The sequence below is a fragment of the Danio rerio genome, chromosome 11 (assembly GCF_049306965.1).
Source record: "Danio rerio strain Tuebingen ecotype United States chromosome 11, GRCz12tu, whole genome shotgun sequence".
In the NCBI taxonomy this organism is placed as follows: domain Eukaryota; kingdom Metazoa; phylum Chordata; class Actinopteri; order Cypriniformes; family Danionidae; genus Danio; species Danio rerio.
Window position 1 is genome coordinate 28717692 of NC_133186.1, and position 22727 is coordinate 28740418.

The following is a 22727-nucleotide window of genomic DNA, read 5'->3' on the forward strand; positions in this document are numbered from 1 at the left end:
CAATTACAAATGGAGTAATTCAACTCACAATTAAATGATCTCATTGAGTGATGGAATAATAAAGGTAAAACTTTAATTGAATGATCAGTCAAGTGTTTTCCAATGAAATCTGTTAAAATAAGAGTCCTACAAAACAGGAACAAAGACACTCATGAAACGAAATGTGATTGTCAATTGTATTTTTTATTAGATGGTTGGTTTTAAGTACCTTAAAAATAGTAGATAATCTTTAAATATACAGGGAGAAATACAGAAAAACAAACAAACAGAAATTCAACAATATAGATGCATTACATTACAATCTCACAATAAAAATTTAATTAAAAACCATATAGAGGAATAAAATATTGCTAAGAGGCATAACATCAACAATAATACAAATACTTTTAAGGTTTTAAATACTAAATAAAATTAATAGTATTAATCCAAAATATGAAAAAGGTAACACTTTACAATAAGGTTGTATTAATTAATTAAGTTTATCTATGTACTAATGTGAACAAACAATGCAGTGAAGTACAGTTGCAAATCATTACAGTATTCATTAATTAATGGAAATAAAATTATTGGTTAACCTTTGTTAAATCACAGTGCATTAACATTAATGTTAACAAGCATACCTTTAAATTGTAATTATGCAATAGTAAATGTTAAACTATAATTAATAAAGGTTTAAAAGTATAGTTCATTATTAGTTCATGTTAGTACATAGATTAACTAAAGAAACCTTATTGCAAAATGTTACCAAAAAATAACAAAACACTTTTTTCACAGTTTTAAGAGCTTTAAAAATAAATTATATATATCTAGTTATTATATCATGTAATTATTATTACTACTAATTAAATAGTTAGAAAATACTGTCAGAGGATGGGCAAAACACAAAAATAAAACATAATATGCGCATTGACACAAACGACCAAGTGCAAAAACATAAATTACAGCCATGTTCATTCATAATTATGTGAAATAAATGAGGAGAGGGTAAGTTTGGTTAAAAAAACTGAAGTTCACTTATGCACAACAGTAAAACAATGCTTTTGCACAACAGTAACACATTGCGAGTAGTTAAGTATCTTACCTTTGACAGGTGTTGTAAATCCGCTGAATAAAACAAAAGGAGCAGATCGCGGATGTGTTTATTTCACTCTCCGAGTCAGAATGAAAATGGCATCTTCAAATTTCCCGCTGGTACAAAAACACGGAAGTGCGCCACAAAGCGCTAGTGGTCGAAAGTATGCGCGCATGCTTTCTGTCACACACACACACACAGAGATGCTCCGTGTCAACATACTTTTTATCTTTGGGCTTTTTATAGAAAGTAGCAAGTCTTTACAAGTCAATAGGAGCAAGTCCAAGTGAAAGTCCGAGTCATTTATGTTCAAGTCCAAGTCGAGTTGCAAGTCTTTTCATATTTTGTCAAGTCGAGTCTGAAGTCATCAAATTCATGACTCGAGTCTGACTCGAGTCCAAGTCACATGACTCGAGTCCACACCTCTGGTACATGCACAGAGTTTCTAATTGGAGTTTAATTGATGTTGCGATGGAAAAATGTGTATTGTAAAAAAAAACACTACATTAAAAAAGAAATGTCGGATAAGTCCTATTTATTTTACTTAGAAAGTCTGATTTTAATGATAAGACTTGACATAGTATGTTTTTTTAATTATATTTATCTTTTGGACTAAAACAACAACAATAAAATCTACTAAAGCATGTGACAAAATAAACACATGAGTGCCTTCAAAAACAGTATTACTTTTTAAAATTATTATTAAGAGGAAATGCAATTAATCAAAGGTGATGTCAAAGTCTTATATTAGTTAGTATTATCAGTATATATTATTAGTAATTAGATTGCTAAGTACTTTACTTTGAAGTTACTTTTAAAACATATAAAATATATCTATAAAAATACAAAATAAACTCCAGCTCTTTTAGTAATTTAATATTCATTACAATGAAATACAATGGGTTGATCACTGCAGCTTGACATATTCAAAAGACTTAATAAGTTTGCCCAAATATTAAAAATCTCTCATCATTCACTTGTTTCAAACCTTCTTTTTTTAAACCCAAAAGAAGACATTTAGAAGAAAAATGGATACCTGTAACCATTCACATCCATAGTGTGCAAAAGCACTGCAGTGTTTGGGTGTTCTGTGTTCTTTGAGGCAATTAGTCTACCGAAATTTGTGTATTCCAAAGTATGAAGCTGATTGGTCAGTTCTTGTCACGTGACTCATATTTTTCAACTTGGTGCGCCTGGGAAATGCAAGCGCAAAATACGTGATATGTGAACGGCCCCGTAAGCAACTGCGCTTCACTTTACATTCAAAAGGTACCTTAAATCCCAATCTCGCACAAAAACATGTATTTAGCCTGTTTAGGCTGAGTCAAGCCACCATGTTTTTAGGTGCCGGTGTCTCCTTGGTGAAACGTAGCCTGTTGTCGTAGAATGCTTTCTGTTCTAGTGCTGAACAAGTTGCTGGTCGAGTTAAAAGCAGTCAAAATTTCTTTAGAGACTGGACATAGACTGCATTTCACAGCAATATTTTTGGTTTTTACGCTCGAGGAAATCAAAGTAATGTCTGTATATCCAGTTAAAGAAACAACCACTCTCATCAGCAAACATTTCAGATCAGGTCCTCAGCAATTTAAAAGCACATGTTCATTAACTGATGTTGTACCTGTATTTGTAACGCAAGTAATGCAATTACATTGACTTTAGTAACTGTAATCAAATGACAAAAATCTAAAATGTAATTCGTTACAGTACTGCGTTGCTCAGAAATGTGATTAGAACACAGTAATGCGTTAATGTGGATTGCGTAATAATTTAAGCCCCTATCCACCGTTAACAATTTTTGTTAATTTTGTAAATAGTATTTAACTGTAATATAACCTGTATTTTACTGTAGGACAGTTATGCAGTATGTTACTGTATTTTAAATTTGCATTGTGAAACTGCTAACACTTTATTTAGAGGGTCCAGTTGAGTATTAGTAGACTGTCTGCTTAATATCTGTTGATACTGCTCCTTCAACTGACAGTTAAGTAACTATAAGAAACTTTGCAAATACATGTCAACTTACAATAACCCCAACCTACTATAATATATAGTCTACTTATAATCTAATGAGAATTAGTTGGCATGTAGATGCAATGTAACTAAATTCAGGATCATCAAATTAACCTAAATTTACTGACATTTTACAGTAAAGACATATAAAAAGATAAATGGTGCTGTAAATGCAAATACAGTATTTTCGCTGTAATTGATTTACAGTAGGTTACTGTGTATTCTACAGGAAATCACAGTAAATCACAGGCAATCATCAACTCAGTGTATTAAAAATGATTTCTGAAGGATCACGTGACACTGATCGCTGGAGTAACGATGCTGAAAATGTTAGTTAATGTAATTCCTAACATGAATTATGAGCAATCTTATGCAGCATTTCAGGACTTACTAATACATGATAAAATCCAAAGTTGTCCTTGTTAACATTATTTAATGCAGTAAACAACGTTATTTTCATTAACTACCATTGACAAAGATGAATAAATACTGTAGGAAATGTATTGTTGATTGTTTGTTAGTAAATTCATTTAATGAACCATTATTATAAATGTTACCATTGCATCTTAAGATGTATTAAAACGCTCTATGTGAAATGTAAAAATGCTTATAAACATTAATATGTTATCTAAATGCAGTCTTGGGGAGAAAAAGAGACTTCTTTAATAAACATATTTCTGACCCCAAACCACTGATTGCACATTTGTATATGTACATGTTCACATAAATGACAATAATACACAATATGCCACATCTGCTCAATGTGAATATCAGTCCTGCTGAAGTGATTAAAAAAGTGTATTTGAGTAACACCGCAGACAGGACCTGCATTCTGTCAGAGAATAACAGATGAAGATGAGTTTCTGCAGAGCGGATGGATGAACGTTTACTGAGAGCAGTTAAACTGATCTCTAGACACCTGGGGTCCGTTCTTCGTACCTCGCTTAAATGATCTAAGATTATTTGGCAGATCCTGGATCTTTTAATCTTGATAATTTATCTCTCGCTAATTTGGTTCTTCAAACAAGTTCGCGAATCAGATTAGAATGTCTGGATGAACTGATCTGAGATCGCTGCGTGTGTTATGAAGGACAGATCTATCGATCCTCGAAATCATGATCAGCAATGCAACGATTGGCTGACGGCACAGCAGCGTAATGACATCATCTGATTAATATTCAGTTATCCATGTGAGCAAAATTACATCAAATTAGCAGTCGACGGTTTGTTAAATATGACACGCAAGAACTTTACACATTTGTTGTGAGCTGCAGGCTTTACTCTTTCATTTGTCAAGACAAGAGTATTCATCATGTATTTCAATGCAAATCAATGTATTTAGTTCTACATTTAGAAAAGATTTTCTTTATAGTAGCCGTTTTTTAATCGGTGTAAAGAATAACTGGTTGTTTACAAAAGCATTTTCATATTGGTAAAGGCGTCTGCAACTTTTGTGAAGCATCAAATCACTGGCATATTAACTATCAAAACATGTTTATGACTGCATAAATGTATAATTGTTTTTAAAAAAAAATTCACATATTGTGCATTTCTATTTTACACAATTTGTACTAAAGCAATCTAAAAAGTTCATGTCAATAAGTTTTCTCTTTGCACCAGATGGCAGTCTTTGTACTTTCATTTCGAGGGTGCAGATTGCATAAGTTTTATTAATATGTATAACTTTATTTATTTTATTAATGACTATAACTTTATATATATAGTTAAAAAATATGTACCATTTTACCAAGTGTATATAACTACTACTGTAAGAAAATATCAGAATTCGGAACATACTTTCTGTATTATCTTTGCTTGAACTGAGCCGATCTAATCCTGTTTATATGAATTGAACCTGCTTCCGATCAGGTTTGACCTAGCAGAACTGTTGCCATGACAACAACTCTCGGATCAGCTTTGAAGAACGAAACGATCCTGGATCGTGTCAAATCATCAACATCCAAATCCAGCTAACTGAGTAATCCACATACGAAGAACGGACCCCTGAATGCACTCCAGACTCTTGGAAAGAGCCTCAGTATTTGATCCAGCATCTCGCTTTCTGGCCCCTTCAAGCACAGACTGGGAAACAAGTCTGGTTAAAGGGAAAGTAGAATGGAACGGTTGCATAAGCGGTTATGAAAATACCATTAAAATGAAAATTTAAGGTCGGAGAATTTTTTTTTTTCTTAGAAGAAAATGCAGAGGAAGCCATGAATAATGATTTATAAAATGTTGTTTTTGGATATGTTGCATAATAATGATATTACGCTTTGTACCTAATAGATGTATATGTCATGATCATTCACTATGGCAATCATTTAGTACGGTACAGAACTATTCAAAAGCCTGGGGTAATAATAATAATAAAAATAATAATATTCATAGTAATATTAATAATAAAAAATTCTTGAGCTCCATTCTGGGCAGCATCATTGACCAGCAGGGTAGAACAGATATAGATGTAAGGGAAGAATCGGAAAAGCAAGAACCGCTTTCATCCAGCTCAAGAACATCTGGGCTTCGAGAGAACTTACTTTGACCATTAAGACCCATCTGTTTCACTCTATTGTGAAGTCAGTATTGTTGTACTGTGTCAAAACTCGGAGGATAACCAAAACTACTACGCAAAATTTCCTGATATTGATCAACAACTGTATCAGAAAAATTTTACCCATTCGATGGCCCAACAAGATCAGTAACACCGGCCTATGGGGTCAACCTGTCAACCCGCAATAGAAGCAGAAATCTGGAAGAGAAAATGGAGTTGGATAGGGCACAGCCTACATAAACCAAAATCTAGCATCACCAGAAACGCTATCAGATGAAACCACAATGGAAGCAGAAAAGAGGCTGCCCAGGAAACACCTGGCACTGTAACCTAGAGGCCGACACAAGGGTGGTTTACATCTGGAGACAAGTAGATAGAATGGGCCAGGACAGTTCCCTTTGGGGATCGACCTTAGGTGGCCCATACCCTGGAATTTGTGGAGGGCATAGGTAGGTAAAGTAAGTAAAGCCATACTGCCATATCAAAATGATTTATGATACTATTCAGGGTAGCATGGTGGCAAAGTGGGTAGTACGATTGCCTCACAGCAAGAAGGTCACTAGTTCGAGCCTTGGCTGGGTCAGTTGGCTTTTTTGTTGCTTTTTCTATCTATATGTTCTCCCCGTGTTCACATGGGTAAATTGGGAAGGCTAAAACGTCTGTGGTGTGTGTGAATGAGTGTGCATGGATGTTTCCCAGTGATGAGTTTCAGCTGGAAGGGCATCCGCTGCGTAAAACATATGCTGGATAAGTTGGTGGTTCATTCCGTTGTGGCAACCCCAGATTAATAAAGGGAATAAGCCAAAAAAAAAAGAAAGAACAAATGAATGAATTATATTTTTCAAAAGTCTAAGGTCAAAATAATAATAAGAGTGACGTAGTGGGGCAGTGGGTAGTACGATTGCCTCACAGCAAGAAGGTCACTGGTTCGAGCCTCAGCTGGGTCAGTTGGCATTTCTGTGTGGAGTTTGCATGTTCTCCCCGTGTTCACATGGGTGAATTGGGTAGGCTAAATTGTCTGTAGTGTATGAGTGTGAATGAGTGTGTGTGGATGTTTCCCAGATGGGTTGTGGCTGGAAGGGCATCTGCTGCATAAAACGTGCTGGAAAAGTTGGCGGTTCATTCCACTGTGATGAAAGGGACTAAGCCGAAAAGAAAAAAAAAAGAATAATAATAATAATAAAATATATTGAGCTCCATACCGCCATATCGAAATGATTTGACAATTCAAAAATCTGAGATTATAATTATTAAAAAAATAATATTAATATTAATAAAAAAACAAATAAAATTCTTAGGCTCTATAACGCCATATTAAATGATTTATGAAGGATGATGTAAAACTGTCATCAGAGAAATATATTAAATTGATATATTTTATCTAAATGTTCCTAATATATAACACACGAAAGAGTAAATCATTAATTTAATAATATTAATATTTAATATGATATTTTATTGTAAAAACTTGACAAACACATAAACCAGATAAACGATTTTAAAATATTTCTTTTACAGATTATGATGAGTATATTTTAGACAGACATTCTCCTCAACAACGTCAGAGAAATTGTTTCATAATAATTATCATTATCATTTTATTTTCCAGCCCTACCCCAACACACTGAAAAAAATGGTTATTGGATTTACTACATTTTAAGGTAAGTGGTTGCAAACAATTTATATGGGCTGCATTTAAATAAAAAAAACTACATGTATTAATGTTCAACTTAATTTGTTTAAATTTAGCCCATATAAATTATTTGCAATCATTTACCTTAAAAAATTAATAAATCCAATGAACTGTTTTTTTTTCAGTGTAAATATTAAAATACAATTTCCATCCTGTATTTTATATCACTATATTTCACACAAGAATTGAACTCAGCAAGTCACAAGTATCAACTTCAACATGAGATTTCTCAAGACCACATCTCTGACAACATAAGAGAAACTGAATATGCAGCACACAACATTAGATCCTGAAATACTGAAACATGCTGCTTTTATTTCACATTGTTCACAGAGCAAGAGAACAGAGCATATGTCTGTATAAGACAAACATAAAGCCTACATTTGACAGAACCGCCATCTGGCATACGTTAGCTTTCCAGTCTCTAATTCCTTACTGTTTTATCCTATCTCAACTGTTTTACAAACATCCACCATATACACAGCAAACGTATTATTTGCCGAACTACGACAGAATAGGAGGATCAAGTCACCATTTGTGAAGTGATTTTCAATCATGTTTCTTTGTGATCTACTCCAGTGCTTTTTCAATATAACTCAAAGCAGATTTTATGCTCAACATCTATTGAAAGCTAAAGAGATGTTTTGGGGTCTGAAAATGTCTTGATCTTCTTAAAGTGGAAAAGTGAAGGTGTATTGGGCATTTGCTGAATAGTCTGTGCAAGTGTCCACATATCTGAATTTATTAAATATGACTTTTAAAATGTATTTTAATGGGGACAGTTTTATCCTGAAGGTTTTGAGTGTAATTTATTTTGTACCGAGTGTGAAACAGATTTACAAAAAAAAATTTTGTCCAAAATAACTTACAATTGAGGAGGGATTCAGCGATTCAACAAGAAAAGAGAATACACACAAGAAGTGCTATTTATACAAAGAAACTTTGAGTGCTCAGAGAATTAAGTGCTAGAGAGAGGAGGGGGAGCTTCTTTCTACAGGTGGTTTGTCAAACCCACTCACCTATGCTTTTTATTGGACATGAAAATGGAGTTTATGAACAGGAAAGCGTGGGGAATGATCAGCAAAGGACCTCGACCCAGGAATCAAACTGGGGTCACCATGAGCTCTTCAGTTCCATATGTTGGTGCACTTTACCACTAGACTATTGGTGCTAACCAATGGGGTTGCTAGACATAAAGCTGTACTGGGGCACAGCTCCCCCTCCAAAAAAAAAAAATAAATAAATAAAATAAATAAATAAAATGGAACTAAATAAATAAATTATATATATATATATATATATATATATATATATATATATATATATATATATATATATATACAGTTGAAGTCACAATTATTAGCCCTCTGCTTATTTTTTCCCCCAACTTCTGTTTAACGGAGAAAAGATGTTTTCAACACATTTCTAAACATAATAGTTTTAATAACTCATTTCTAATAACTAGAATATTTATTAGAATATTTATTTTATCTTTGCCATGATGACAGTAAATAATATTTTACTAGATATTTTTCAAGACACTTCTATACAGCTTAAATTGACATTTAAAGGCTTGACTAGGTTAATTAGGTTACTAGGCAGGTTAGGGTAATTAGGCAAGTTATTGCATAATGATTTGTTTGTTCTGTAGAATATTGAAAAAATATTTAGCTTAATATGGCTAATAATTTTCTCCTTAAAATGGTGTTAAAATTAAAAACTGCCTTTATTCTAGCTGAAATAAAACATAAAAGACAGAAGAAAATTTTTTTTATCAGACATACTGGAAAATTTCTTTGCTCTGTTAGACATAATTTGGGAAATATTTGAAAAAGAAAACAAAATCAATGGGGATATTATATATATAATATGTTATATATGTTATAAAATATGCTATATTTTAAAAAAGAGAGAGAAAATGATCATTGTAGCGATGATGATGCTCTATTTAAATGGCTCAAGATGCCATCTTATGGTAATGATAAATGACTCGCAAAATGTTGTTTTTCATTCCTATTCCTGCATTTTTAAAAGATCAGACCAGGAGGTGGTGATGATCGACAGCAGTATTAGTTCAAAGACATTAAAAGCAAGTAAGATAGATTAAAACTATCGTTTAAAGCTGTCCAAATGTGACTGTTTATACACACAAACTGCTGGCCAGAAGTTCTTAGCATCCTCCTTACGCATACACACAAAGCATAAAGAGTTATATTGCGTTCTAAGAAAAAGTCTATAGACCCAAACAATTTAGTTGAAACCTGATTACATTGTTGAATTAAGTTAAAGTAACATAAAACCATTTTTATCAAATTATTTTTACAGTGCTGGAATTAAGATGAAGCTCACTGTGTTTAAAGCTATTGATTCATCTATAAAAGAGTCGACTCAAACTGGTTCAAATGAATCGTCGGGGTAATGAATCTTTAGCCGTGTTGGTGTGACGTCAATATGGAACTCAAGCCCTGCCCGTCTGATCTGTGCGCAGACCCGGAAAAATGGAAGCCCTTCACCCCGCCCACAAACAATGTGGAAAGAAAAAGAGGGAGACAAACACTATAGCAGGTCCCGGTTGAATCAATACTCTGTGCTCTGAAGTGTGAGGGAAAGTTTTCCCTACCCAAAGATGAGGCATTGAAGAGCCTCAGCCTTGTGCTGTGTTTTTGTCATGTTTTTGATGAGTGCTACAGCAATCTACATACGTACAACTAAGGATTTGTCCGCCGTTTGTTAAAGGAAGGATCAGAAAAGACTATTCATGTATGAGACTTTAAAGTACACAGATCATGGATCAGTTCCTTTCTCCATTTCACAAGTGTAAGTAACTTAAGTGTGTTTAAAATGGTTGCCTCCTTGTTTGGTCTAGTTTGCAAATTACATATTTAATTGCGTTTTGTTACTTGTAACTGCTCCACGCGGCTTGTACTGTATCTGGTTAACTCTTTATATTCCCATATCACGTCTAAAAACACATTGAAAACGTGACGCGTGCAGCTTTCTTTATGGATTTAAATGCATTTGTGAGCTCATGATCCACTGCTGTTTGTCATTGCTGTGGTCACCATCAGCTGTTGCTACACACTTGTAACGGTCAAGTTTCAAAATAGTTCAGCTTTTGCCACTGTGTCTGTGAATTAATCCTGAATGTGCATCGTGTTTAGGAATAGAGCAAAATAATGATCTTAAACTGCACAGCTTTAATGCACTCCTGCATTTGGCTCATACACACACTCTGCACTCTGACTACTTGAGAGTTGTTGATAAGCCATGGTGGGCATTTCTTTCTGTCTCACGCTGAACGCTGTAGACCAATAGCAACAGACTGGGTCATTGGAACAAACAGCACAGATTAGCCTCATGCAAAGGAGGGGTTTGGAAACAAATGAATCGCTGAACGAATCATATAGGAGTCGCTGTATCATAATCATATAGGAGTTTTTGTCCCCAAAATCAAAATATGACCTTTTTAAATGCATAGTCCCTGATACAGTGCAGGAATTATTCAATTTAATATCCCAAAATGCATGGATGGAAACCTAACTATTGAGTCCCTGCAAGATTTTTTCCCCCTTTTTTTGAACTTTATGGCAAGTTACAAAACCAAAACAGATGCAAGACAGAACTGTGGCAATGTGTCTCTCATTAGTGTGTGTATCACTTTGGGCTGGCCATCGCATCTCTGGCCTTGAACAGCTTTCAGGATGCTATTTTGGTGGTCAAGCTGCTAACAATAGGTTTCTATCTAGCGACTATATTTACACTGGACCGGAGTAATGTTGTAAAGTGGGGCGAGCCCAGCTGTTTGTGGTTTAGACATGCACTTCCTGTGTTTATTACGGCAGGACCTGAACTTCCAGACCCCCTCTTGCACCCAGTTCACTTGAGGAGGAATGAAGGCTCGCAGCAGTTTTGGAAACATGAGACCATCCTATATGCTAAACAGCCACATAAATAACAAGATTAGGACTGTTCGGATGTCGCGAAGTCCTTGATAAATGCTGATAAAGCCATCGATTTATCTTGAGACTACAAACCAGATGTCCTTAATTAAGACTAGACACATGGTAACATGATACCTGGTTAAGTAAGACTAGGCTGAGTCAGACGTGGAGCATGTGTGGATGCACAGACGCCGTTTTTCTTCCACAACAGTCTGAGACGCTGGAAATCACCTGATGTTGCTGGGGGTGTTTTTCTGGAAGTGTCTGGAGATTCCAAACGGAACCAGACGGTAATTAATCAGAGCCCGGAATCTTTGTTATTACGAGGGCAGACCCTGTAAACAGAGCTTTGAAGGAGGTTCGTCAAGTGTTTATGCGTCTTCACAAGTCATAAACATGAAACTGACACATTGGAGAAAAATCCAAATGGACTTTGGGTGGATTTAACAATCATTTCAGAATATTCAAAAGTGCTCACAAACAAATGGAGTAGGACAGTGCTGGGTAGAATAATTAAAAACTGTAGTCCTATAATGACTGCAAATTTTGTTGCTAAAATTGTAGTTAGGAAAGAATCTATATTATTTAAAATATGGGGCAACCAATCATCTAAAGCATGGGTCTCAAACTGGATTCCTGGAGGGCCGCAGCTCTAAACAGATTTGCTCAAACCCTAATCAAACACAGCTGATCCAATTAATCAAGGTTAATCAAGGTTAATCAATGAATCAAGACAGGCTGTGTCCGAAACCACCTACTATTCGGAAGGTACTGCATTTGAATTTAAACGTACTACTCAGCCGTTAGAAAAGTATGTTCTATACAGTATAAGTATGAATGGAATTTGGACGTACTACATCTGCCATTTTGTCATGGTCACGTGACCAACCCGCATCAGTTGCATTGCTTCACTCCCATTCATGAATTCTCTCGTGGGGCATCATGGAATAACACAGCACTTCAGAATCTCGCTGGAAAAAGTAAGTCATCCAGGTATATCTCGCATACTGATTTTCTATTTCTATGAATTCGGACATACTACTCAGCTCGCATACTGATTTTAGCGTGCTTTAGGATATGGAAGTATGCAGTTTCAGGCGCAGCTATAGACTATTAAGCAGATGTGAGTTGGAGGTGGTTGGAGCTACAATCTGCAGAGCTATGGCCCTCAAACAATTGAGTTTGAGACCACTGCTCTAAAGTATATATATATATATATATATATATATATATAAAAAGTACACTTTAACTACTATGAATGGAGGAAAATGCAACACTCAGAAGGCTCGAATGCTGCTTATGAAACAGCATATTTGTCATCTTTAGGGCTGGAATACACCCTGTCAATGCCAAACAGCTAGCACTAATGAAACTCAAGGTGTTGTCGCCTCACACTGGATCATGTCTGGACCAAAAAGCTAGGTGTGAACATTCTGAACAAACAAAAGCCAACAGAAACGAGAGCCACATTATGCGCCTGCACACAAGGACATGTCTTTCTACTCCATGGGGAGCAGTAATCTATTTCTATTTCCGCAGAGGGAAACTGAACTTCTGCCGTGCACAAAGTGTAAACAAAACAGCATTTAGTACCATTACCACATTATTGTCAATTACTATGGAGGGATTCACTCGTGCAAATATGTCCAATAATTTAATAATTCATATCGTTTGCAATAACTTGAGTGAAATGTAGTTAAAATACAGCCAGCCTCTTTGTGATCCTTCTTGGCTTGAATTGTTTACATGCTGTCACTTTACTAAGTCACACTATCGCTCTGATTCCTTGCTGTACAAAACAGTTCACATCCAGTCTCTCTTCAGCCAATGACTGACGGCAATTCGACATGCTGATTCTAGCCAATGAGCTCCAATATTAACCTGATAAGAGCAACAAGCCTGACCCAATGACCGATCATTGCTTAGTGTGTCCCGATCCTTATAGCTACACAGTTCTTTGGAGGAGGGATTTATACAGACTTGCTAGTTTGTTAAGGCAACTCATGTCATTTTTTGTTAGACTATTGTGTGCCTTCATTGATTCTGACAGGAGAAATACAAGACACCACATCCCATCCCATCACATATTGTGCTCTTTCAGTGTTGTCTTCAGTCTTAGCTGTGGGTTCTGTCACTGTTCTTTCAGACTGTCTTCATAAGCTTTAAAATGGTTCATTTCAAAGCAGGAAGGCATCAAGGGCATGTCCAAATCCAAATTGTCTCAGGAGGAACATTCTGGTCGAATTTCGAAGGCAGCATAGATGTATAAATGTAAATGTGTCCTTCTCTGCCTTTCGAGATCTGACAACCCTGTGCGTTTCACTTCTAATAGCTGAGTTAAAAAAATAAGCATGGCATCTTGAAGCACCACTTGGATATGATTTTGTTTGTAAATAAAAATTTTATCAATGTTTTACGAGTGGGGCAATAGGTAGTGCTGTTGCCTCACAGCAAGAAGGTCGCTGGGTTGCTGGTTCGAGCCTTGGCTCAGTTGGCGTTTCTGTGTGGAGTTTGCATGTACTTCCTGCGTTCATGTGGGTTTCCTCTGGGTGCTCAGGTTTCCCCCACAGTCCAAAGACATGTGGTACAGGTGAATTGGGTAGGCTAAATTGTCTGTAGTGTATGAGTGTGTGTGTGTGAATGTGTGTGAATGTGAATGTTTCTCAGATATGGGTTGCGGCTGGAAAGGCATCCGCTGCGTAAAAAATTGCTGGATAAGTTGGCGGTTCATTCCGCTGTGGTGACCCCGGATTAATAAAGGAACTATGCCGACAAGAAAATGAATGAATGAATGTTCTACAAATCTGATGGTGTTCGAAGGGGAAAAAATTGTATTATAGCAAGCAAATAGTTAACACCAATGCTCTCTCGAAATTTTTTCGAGGTGCCTTCCTGTACAAACACTGACTCCAGGGTCACTGACTGATGATTAGGCAGCAAGTCATCTTCTTAAGATTTTGGACATTGCCCATGTGTTTGTAAGGCACTATCTGGTTACCATTGAAGCAGCTGTAAAGGAGAGTGCTGTTGTGTCAATCTATGTGAAGTACCTGAAGCAAACTGATAATTTTTTAAAAATGTAATTAAGGCCAGGTCACTTCAGATTTTGATGCTGATTTGAAGTACGTCATTTAATTGCAAGTTTAGTGAGCTGTTTTTGAGATTTCAGGATTCCACCATACATTTAGACGGGAGTCTTGGATGAACTGCTCTGAAGCATTGCAAATATGGCTGCTGTTTGAAAGGATTTTCCTTTAAACTTTAATATAATCTGATTACTTTATAATATTTTTTTGAAATATACATTTGTTTTTGCCTTTAGTGTGATAGGACAGTATGGAAACAGAAAACAAAGTTGGAGAGGGGAGTGGGGGTTTGGGTTTGCAAGAACCGGGAAATATTCAAAAGCTGGGACTCGAACTCAGGACACCTGTAAAGATTTATACTTTTATACTTTATATTTTTCATTGACACTTTTAAAATTTATACTAAAATACTTTTGATCTATCTTGTTTATTACGCAGAATTGAATGGAGAAAACTTGTTTTATGTTGATGAAACAAGTTAACAAAAGAAACAGATAGAATGTCTAAAAGAAATACATTTGCGACTTTGGTTCATTTACACTCAAACACAACCATAAAGTTCTTAAACTGTAATGATGTCTGTTTCCAAAAGTGTATTGAGGGTGGAATACTGAGAAGTGCTGAAGGCAGGTGTAACAATAGCAAAATGTGTACATTTTAAAACTGTTGACTGGTGTTTCTGTGTAAAATAAGCAGTTCTGTAATCATAAAGAGTAGCTGTAATCTGATTATGTAATCTGGATTATAATTTACGACCCCATACTGTTCACAAAAGAAGCAGGAGGGGAAAAAGCACAAGCTGTTGAGAATGTTTCTCTCATAACTTGGCGAGTTTATTAGTGCTTAGGTCTGCAGAGCAAGAGTATCAGCTGGCCGAGAATGGGAGGAGAAAGGGAAACGTTCATAGCTGTGGAAAAAAAACTCAAGGTCTTGGAACTTTTTTCAATCTCTCAAAGTGCTTCAAAAATACTAACCAAAAACCCTGTCTTCTAAAGACAACATTTTTATGAGGTCTCTTTTAGTTGACGTTTCTTTACCTTCTTCAGGGGAATTTTCAAAGAAAAACATTCATTCCATCTGTCCAAGACCTGTTATTATGTGCTGAGGTACAACAGATTACCCGGACGCATATTACACGATTCAGCCGGCACACAGCTGAAATAATAGCTCTCTGAATAATAACTGATTACTTTTGAGTGGTCAAATGGCCTTCCATTGAACATGTCAGTCTCTGTGACGTCAGAAGAACCCAATAAAAAAGCACAGACCTGATGATAAATGCAACACTTTTCACCTGGTATGAATAGAGAGACATAAAGCACGTCTGAGAGCGGAGCGATAAATAAAAGTAAGATGGTGGAAATTCATCCCCACTGAACAAACAGCCGAGTGTTTGCCTCTTCCTCCAGATGGCGGCTCTTGTCCCCCTCCTCCCTCTTTTTGTTCCTCCTGCACCGTCTGTCTCTTTTGTCCTGAAGTCGGCCTCGCTGCGCTTCTCTTGGGGTCCAGGCTGAGGGCTTCGGTCCATCTTGGAATCAAAGATAGAGGAAACCGCCTCCGGGCAGGACGCTCACGGATGGTGTGTTTTTCATGGAAATGAACTGAACAGATCAGGTCTGTTCCCACCGCCTCCCCCATGGGACCCAGCCTCCATCTGAATCTCTTCCTCTTGCTTTATTAGGGCCAAAAGGGCTTCAGGAAACCTCACGCATTATCTGTGAGATCTGCACTTGGACTTTCTCTTATTCCGGGTGGCTGCAAAAGTCACTCCAGGGCCTGCATATCACGTTAATTGTTTTCCATTACACTACCGTTTAAAAGTTTGGCACCAAAAGTTTTTTGATAGAAAAAATATATATTTTTGAGTTAAATTAACCTGGGGCCGGTTGCACTAGCAGTGCATCAGTTAAAACGTAGCCTAGTATTGGCTTAAAGGGACACTAAGTTACAACTTGCACACTACTAAATATTTTTGTGTTGCACCACCAAAACTTAGTTTAAAAGTAATGCTACGTTCCAACTATATATTTACAGCAGCTTTCCCCCATGTATAACAGTAGAAAAGATAGGATGGCGAGATTAGTTTACATTGAGGACCTCAAGATCTCCCTCTACTTGAGGCCTTGTTTTCCTCCCAAATCTCGCATGTTTCAGTTTGTGAAAGAGGAGTTTAATTTTAAAAAGGAGTGTTGTGTGTTCATTTTAATTAAAGCGAGAATAAATTCAGGACTGAGTTTTTCTTCCTGCTCTTTTCTCTTTCATATGTAGGATATATAAAAAAATCAAGTATGTTTTGATGACTTTGTTAATTTCGAGTGCATTAATGGCTTGCGATGCAGGTGTGTTCGTCATCTGTTAGTCGTGACTGACTGTAATTTGTCATTTCATTTTCATAGGAAGGGCACATTCATAGCAGTTTATTGAATTAAATGCTTTGTATTGGATATTACGTCATTTAGTGCGACTATGCATGACTGTGCGGAGAGCTTACAACTACTAACTACGGTTTGCCTGAGAACATGTGGTGCAACTGAACTGAGAACAAATTTAGTTACAAAATAGCTAGTAGTCACTAAGCACCTAGTGACAACTTTATGTTCCAGTTTAAAAAAGAACTTATGATACGAACAGCTGGTCTAACCCTACCCTGAAGAGTAGAAATACTTCTATTTTAAATAAAGTGTTCTGTTGATAATTCTACTCATTAAAAAAACTCTGACATATTTATTTAATATGAAATTTAAGAAATTTAGTAAGAAATTTACAGCAAGAATGAAAAAAATTACATTATTAATAGCAAAAAAGAATTAAAAAACTACAAATAAATTTTTATAGGGCGACACAGTGGGTTGCCTCACAGCAAGAAGGTCACTAAATCGAGCCTTGACTGGGTCAGTTGACATTTCTGTGTGGTTTTATACATATATATACATATATATATATATATATATATATATATATATATATATATATATATATATATATATATATATATATATATATATATATATATTAGCCCAGAAATATTAGCCCTCCTTAGAATTAAAAAAAATTTTTTTTACTTCCTAAATTCAGTTCCCCTTCGGTTGGGGAACTTCAGTGCCATGAATGGGAGGATTCGGATCAGAAGCCGCTTATCTGGAGAGTATTGAACGGGCCAATGAATGAAATTAATTGGCAGCGTAAGCTTGCGCAGGTGTGCGACATCTGCAATTATCTCAGCATATAAGCACACCTGAAGCCAGCAGACGCCATCCTTTTCGCTTCAGATCCTTTCTGAGTGAGTCGATGAGGGTTCCTCTTGCTGATCAGCACTTCAGAGCGAACGAGTGTGTCTCCCGGTCCAGAGTGGGTCTTCGCGGTGGCAGACGGTCGAGCTGGGTTACTCCCTTGCCTGCGGTTCTTTGGGTCCGGTCCTCCAGAGCGGTGCGTATAGTTGCAACTTTCCTAAAAGAGCAACACAGTCGTGCAGCACGTCCTTTTCAGGATGGCGCTCCGACTGTGCGTTTCTGGATGCGGGGGTTTCCTGTCTCCGGATGATGGACACGATCACTGCATTGCATGTTTGGGGGTCCAGCATGTTAATGCAGTGCTCGCGGGCGGTTCATGTCGTCATTGCGATGCCATGACCGTTGCACAGCTAAGATCGCGGCTAACTTTCGCAAGAGAGCGAGCCACCCCAGTTGCCTCCTGTTCTAAAAAAGCAGCGGGCGCTCGGGCAGATCTGAGGGTTTCAGCGGGAGCTAATCCGCCGCCCACGGGCTCGCGGACCTCTCGCTCCTCACGGCGCTCCATCCAAGCTTCGGGTGGTGAGAGTGATCCGTCTAACCAGATGGTAGCTCTCACACTCGCTGACACCGGAGATCAGATGTCCTCCGCGGCATCGGAGGGTGGGCTTTCACTGTCCGACGAAGATCCGGACCCGCTCGCCCCCTCCGGGCAGGTGAGCGCTGTCAAATCGGATCCTGAAGCGGACATGTTAGCCGTGCTTTCCCGGGCTGCTTCGGCCGTGGGGTTGGAGATGGTTTATCCCCCAGCTCCGCGGCCGGACCGACTAGATGGGTGCTACGTAGAGGACCAGAAGGCGAAGCCTTCGAAGCCTCTCGTCCCCTTCTTCCCGGAAGTGCACAGTAGGCTCACGCAGTCCTGGAGGGCACCTTTCTCTGCCCGTGCTGCGAGTGCCTCCGCCCTCACCGCCCTTGACGGCGGAGCTGCCAGGGGGTATGAGGCGATCCCGTCAGTGGAGCGCGCTATCGCGGTCAATCTTTGTCCGCGCGGCGCCTCTACGTGGCGGGGTTTGCCCCGCCTCCCGTCCAAAGCCTGTAGGTTGTCTGCCTCCCTCGGAGCCAGAGCTTATAAGGCTGCGGGCCAGGCTGCTTCTGCTTTGCACGCGATGGCCACCTACCAGCGCTACCAAGCGCAGGCGCTGGCCGAGCTGCACGAGGGCGGGTCCAACCCAAGCTTATTACATGAGCTGCGCACCGCGACCGACTATGCTCTTCGGACTATTAAGTCCGCCGCGTGTGCGCTGGGGAGGACGATGTCCACACTTGTGGTTCAGGAACGCCACCTCTGGCTAAACCTGGCCGATATGCGCGACGTTGACAAAGTTCGCTTTCTTGACTCGCCCATATCCCAGGCTGGCCTGTTCGGCGACACCGTCGGTGAATTCACCCAGGAATTCAAAGCGGTGAAAGAGCAGTCGGATGCGATGGGCAATGTCATCTATCGGCGTGGCCGTAAGCCCGCTCCGCCCGCCAAGCCATCCACCTCCGCTGTTCCTCGCCGAGGGCGCCCGCCAACGAGTGCTGCCCCGCCCCCGCCTGCGCCTCCGGCCAAGCGGGCGCGGCGTTCACCTCAAAAGCAGGCAGCCCCTCCTGCCCAGGGCGCCGTTAAGTCCGGTAAACGGACCGCGAAGCGTCCCTGAGACAGGCCATCCGGAGAAGAGGAAACTTGCTCTTTCCCCGCTGGAGGGCGGGGCCCCGATAACAACGGTACTTTTCAGTGCCACCAAAACATCAGTAAAAGAGCACTTTTTCCCTTCCCCGGATGTGACTGCACGAGTTCTGCCAGTCCGGGACGCGCTGCCTTCCGGCTCGCAGACTCTACGTGCTTCGCCAGTGGCTCACGAGCGCTGGGGGGACGGTCTCCCTTCCCTCAGCCCTCCAGCCCCCTCTCCGGAGTCAGGGTGCGGAGCCAGAGCGAATCGCTCTCCTCCAGCTTTTCCGTGGGACCCTCGTGCTTCCCGGATCAGCACACCCACTCCGCGCTGCCCCACCGCTGGTACGTCAGCGATTGTAGCGATGGCTCCATTAGCGAGGGCTCTGCCTGCCTGGTTAGCGCGGGCCAGCCCCTCGCGGTGGCTCATACGCACAATCAGACTCGGTTACGCGATTCAGTTCGCGAAACGGCCCCCCAAGTTTACGGGCGTGTATTTCTCCAGGGTCAACCCCCTGTCCGCCCCTGTCTTGCGAGAGGAGATTGCTGCCCTCCTGGCGAAGGGTGCAATCGAGCCGGTTCCTCCAGCCGAGATGGAGAGTGGGTTTTACAGCCCATACTTCATCGTACCCAAAAAGAGCGGTGGGTCACGGCCAATCCTAGATCTGCGCGTTTTGAACCGCTGTCTGCACAAGCTGCCATTCAGAATGCTCACGCAGAGGCGCATTCTCCAATGCGTTCATCCTCGGGATTGGTTTGCAGCCATAGACCTGAAGGACGCGTATTTCCATGTCTCCATTCTTCCACGCCACCGCCAATTTCTGCGGTTTGCGTTCGAGGGTCGAGCGTGGCAGTACAAGGTCCTCCCCTTCGGGCTCTCTCTGTCTCCGCGGGTCTTCACCAAACTCGCGGAGGGTGCCCTAGCGCCCCTTCGGCTCGCGGGCATTCGCATACTCGGTTATCTCGACGACTGGCTGATTTTAGCCCACTCGCGGGAGCAATTGATTATGCACAGGGACGAGGTGCTTCGGCATCTCCGCCTACTGGGGCTTCAGGTCAACCGAGAAAAGAGCAAACTCGCCCCCGTGCAGAGGATTTCTTTTCTCGGGATGGAGCTGGACTCGATCACCATGGTAGCGCACCTCTCCGAGGAACGCGCTCGCCTGTTGCTGAACTGTCTGAGGGAGCTCGACAGCAAACTAGTGGTCCCACTGAAGTTCTTTCAGAGGCTCCTGGGGCATATGGCATCCGCAGCCGCCGTCACGCCGCTCGGGTTGCTCCATATGAGACCACTTCAGCACTGGCTTCACGATCGGGTCCCCAGACGCGCATGGCACGCGGGCACACACCGGGTCTCGGTTACTGCGCTGTGTCGCCGCGCCCTCAGCCCTTGGAACGACCCCTCGTTCCTACAGGCCGGTGTGCCTCTAGGACAGGCGTCCAGCCATGTTGTTGTTTCAACAGACGCTTCCAACACGGGTTGGGGGGCCGTGTGTCGCGGGCATGCGGCTGCGGGCCTCTGGAAGGGTGCCCAGCTGCATTGGCATATCAATCGCCTAGAGCTGTTGGCAGTGTTCCTCGCTCTCCACCGCTTTTTACCGGTGCTGGAGCGGCAACACGTGCTGGTCAGGACGGACAGTACGGCGGCGGCGGCGTATATCAACCGCATGGGGGGTATGCGCTCTCGCCGCATGTCTCAGCTCGCCCGCCGTCTGCTCCTCTGGAGTCACCCGCGGCTGAAATCGCTGCGCGCCATTCACGTCCCAGGCACGCTCAATCGTGCAGCCGATGCGCTCTCACGACAGCTGTTACGCCCTGGAGAATGGAGACTCCACCCCGAGTCTGTTCAGCTGATATGGGCGCGATTCGGGGAGGCCCAGATCGATCTGATTGCTTCCCCCGAGAACGCTCACTGCCAGTTGTTTTTTTCCCTGACCGAGGGCTCTCTCGGCACGGATGCACTGGCCCACAGCTGGCCTCGGGGCATGCGCAAGTATGCGTTTCCCCCAGTGAGCCTGCTCGCGCAGTTTCTGTGCAAGGTCAGGGAGGACGAGGAACAGGTTCTGCTAGTTGCGCCCCTTTGGCCCAACCGGACCTGGATATCAGAGCTCTCACTCCTCGCGACGGCCCTCCCCTGGCGGATCCCTTTGAGAGAGGACCTACTCTCTCAGGGACAGGGCACCATCTGGCACCCTCGCCCCGATCTTTGGAACCTCCACGTGTGGTCCCTAGACGCGAGGAAGACTTAGGTAACCTACCGACTGCGGTGGTTAATACCATCACTCAGGCTAGAGCCCCCTCCACGAGGCGCGCCTACGCCCTGAAGTGGAGTCTATTCACTGAATGGTGCGTCTCTCGCAGAGAAGACCCCCGAAATTGCCAGATTAGTGTTGTGCTCTCTTTCCTTCAAGAGAAGTTGGACAGCAGGCTGTCGCCCTCCACTCTCAAGGTTTACGTGGCCGCCATCTCCGCTTATCATAGCGCGGTAGCTGGCGGCACCGTGGGAAAGCATAACCTGGTCATCCAGTTCCTTAGGGGTGCTAGGCGAATTAATCCATCTCGCCCCCCTCTCATGCCCTCTTGGGATCTCGCCCTCGTTCTCACGAGTCTGCGATCCGATCCCTTTGAGCCACTCGAATCAGTATCTCTAAGATTTCTGTCCCTGAAGACAGCTCTGCTGGTTGCGTTGGCCTCCATCAAGAGGGTCGGGGACCTGGAGGCATTTTCGGTCAGTGACTCGTGCCTGGAATTCGGGCCGGATTACTCTCACGTTATCCTGAGACCCCGCCCCGGTTATGTGCCCAAGGTTCCTACCACCCCCTTTAGAGATCAGGTAGTGAACCTGCAAGCGCTGCCCCCGGAGGAGGCAGACCCAGCCCTTTCTTTACTTTGTCCAGTTCGCGCTCTGCGCATTTATGTGGACCGTACTCAGAATTTTAGATCATCTGAGCAGCTCTTTGTCTGTTATGGCGGTCGGCAGCAGGGAAGTGCCGTATCGAAACAAAGATTATCCCACTGGATTGTGGATGCCATTTCACTCGCTTATTCGAGTCGAGGTCAGCCGTGTCCCCCGGGAGTACGTGCACACTCCACTCGGAGCGTTGCATCCTCTTGGGCGCGTGCACGCGGCGCCTCTCTAACAGACATCTGTAGAGCTGCGGGCTGGGCGACACCCAACACATTTGCAAGGTTTTACAATCTGCGAGTGGAGCCGGTTTCCTCAAGGGTATTAGGTAACCCTTTGGTGATTGAGGAGACAACTCGGTAGGGTGTTGAAACACGCTTGCTGCGCCATTCTCCCTAACACGGAGGTACGTGTGCCTTTTTTATCTGTCAGTAAAGTTCCCCGTCAGGTGAGCCCTGCAGATTCCTCCGTGGCCCCCAGCACTGACTCAGCGGAGGAGTCACTTGCTGGCCCACTACGTTGTAGGTCTGC

At 41.4% G+C, this 22727-nt stretch overlaps 1 protein-coding gene across 1 annotated transcript in view; it reads right to left on the reverse strand.

Moving 5' to 3' along the window:
* efcc1 (EF-hand and coiled-coil domain containing 1) overlaps window positions 1-22727 on the reverse strand; it is a 66349-nt gene that overhangs the window by 22447 nt on the left and 21175 nt on the right. The gene's annotated exons all lie outside the window — the stretch shown is intronic.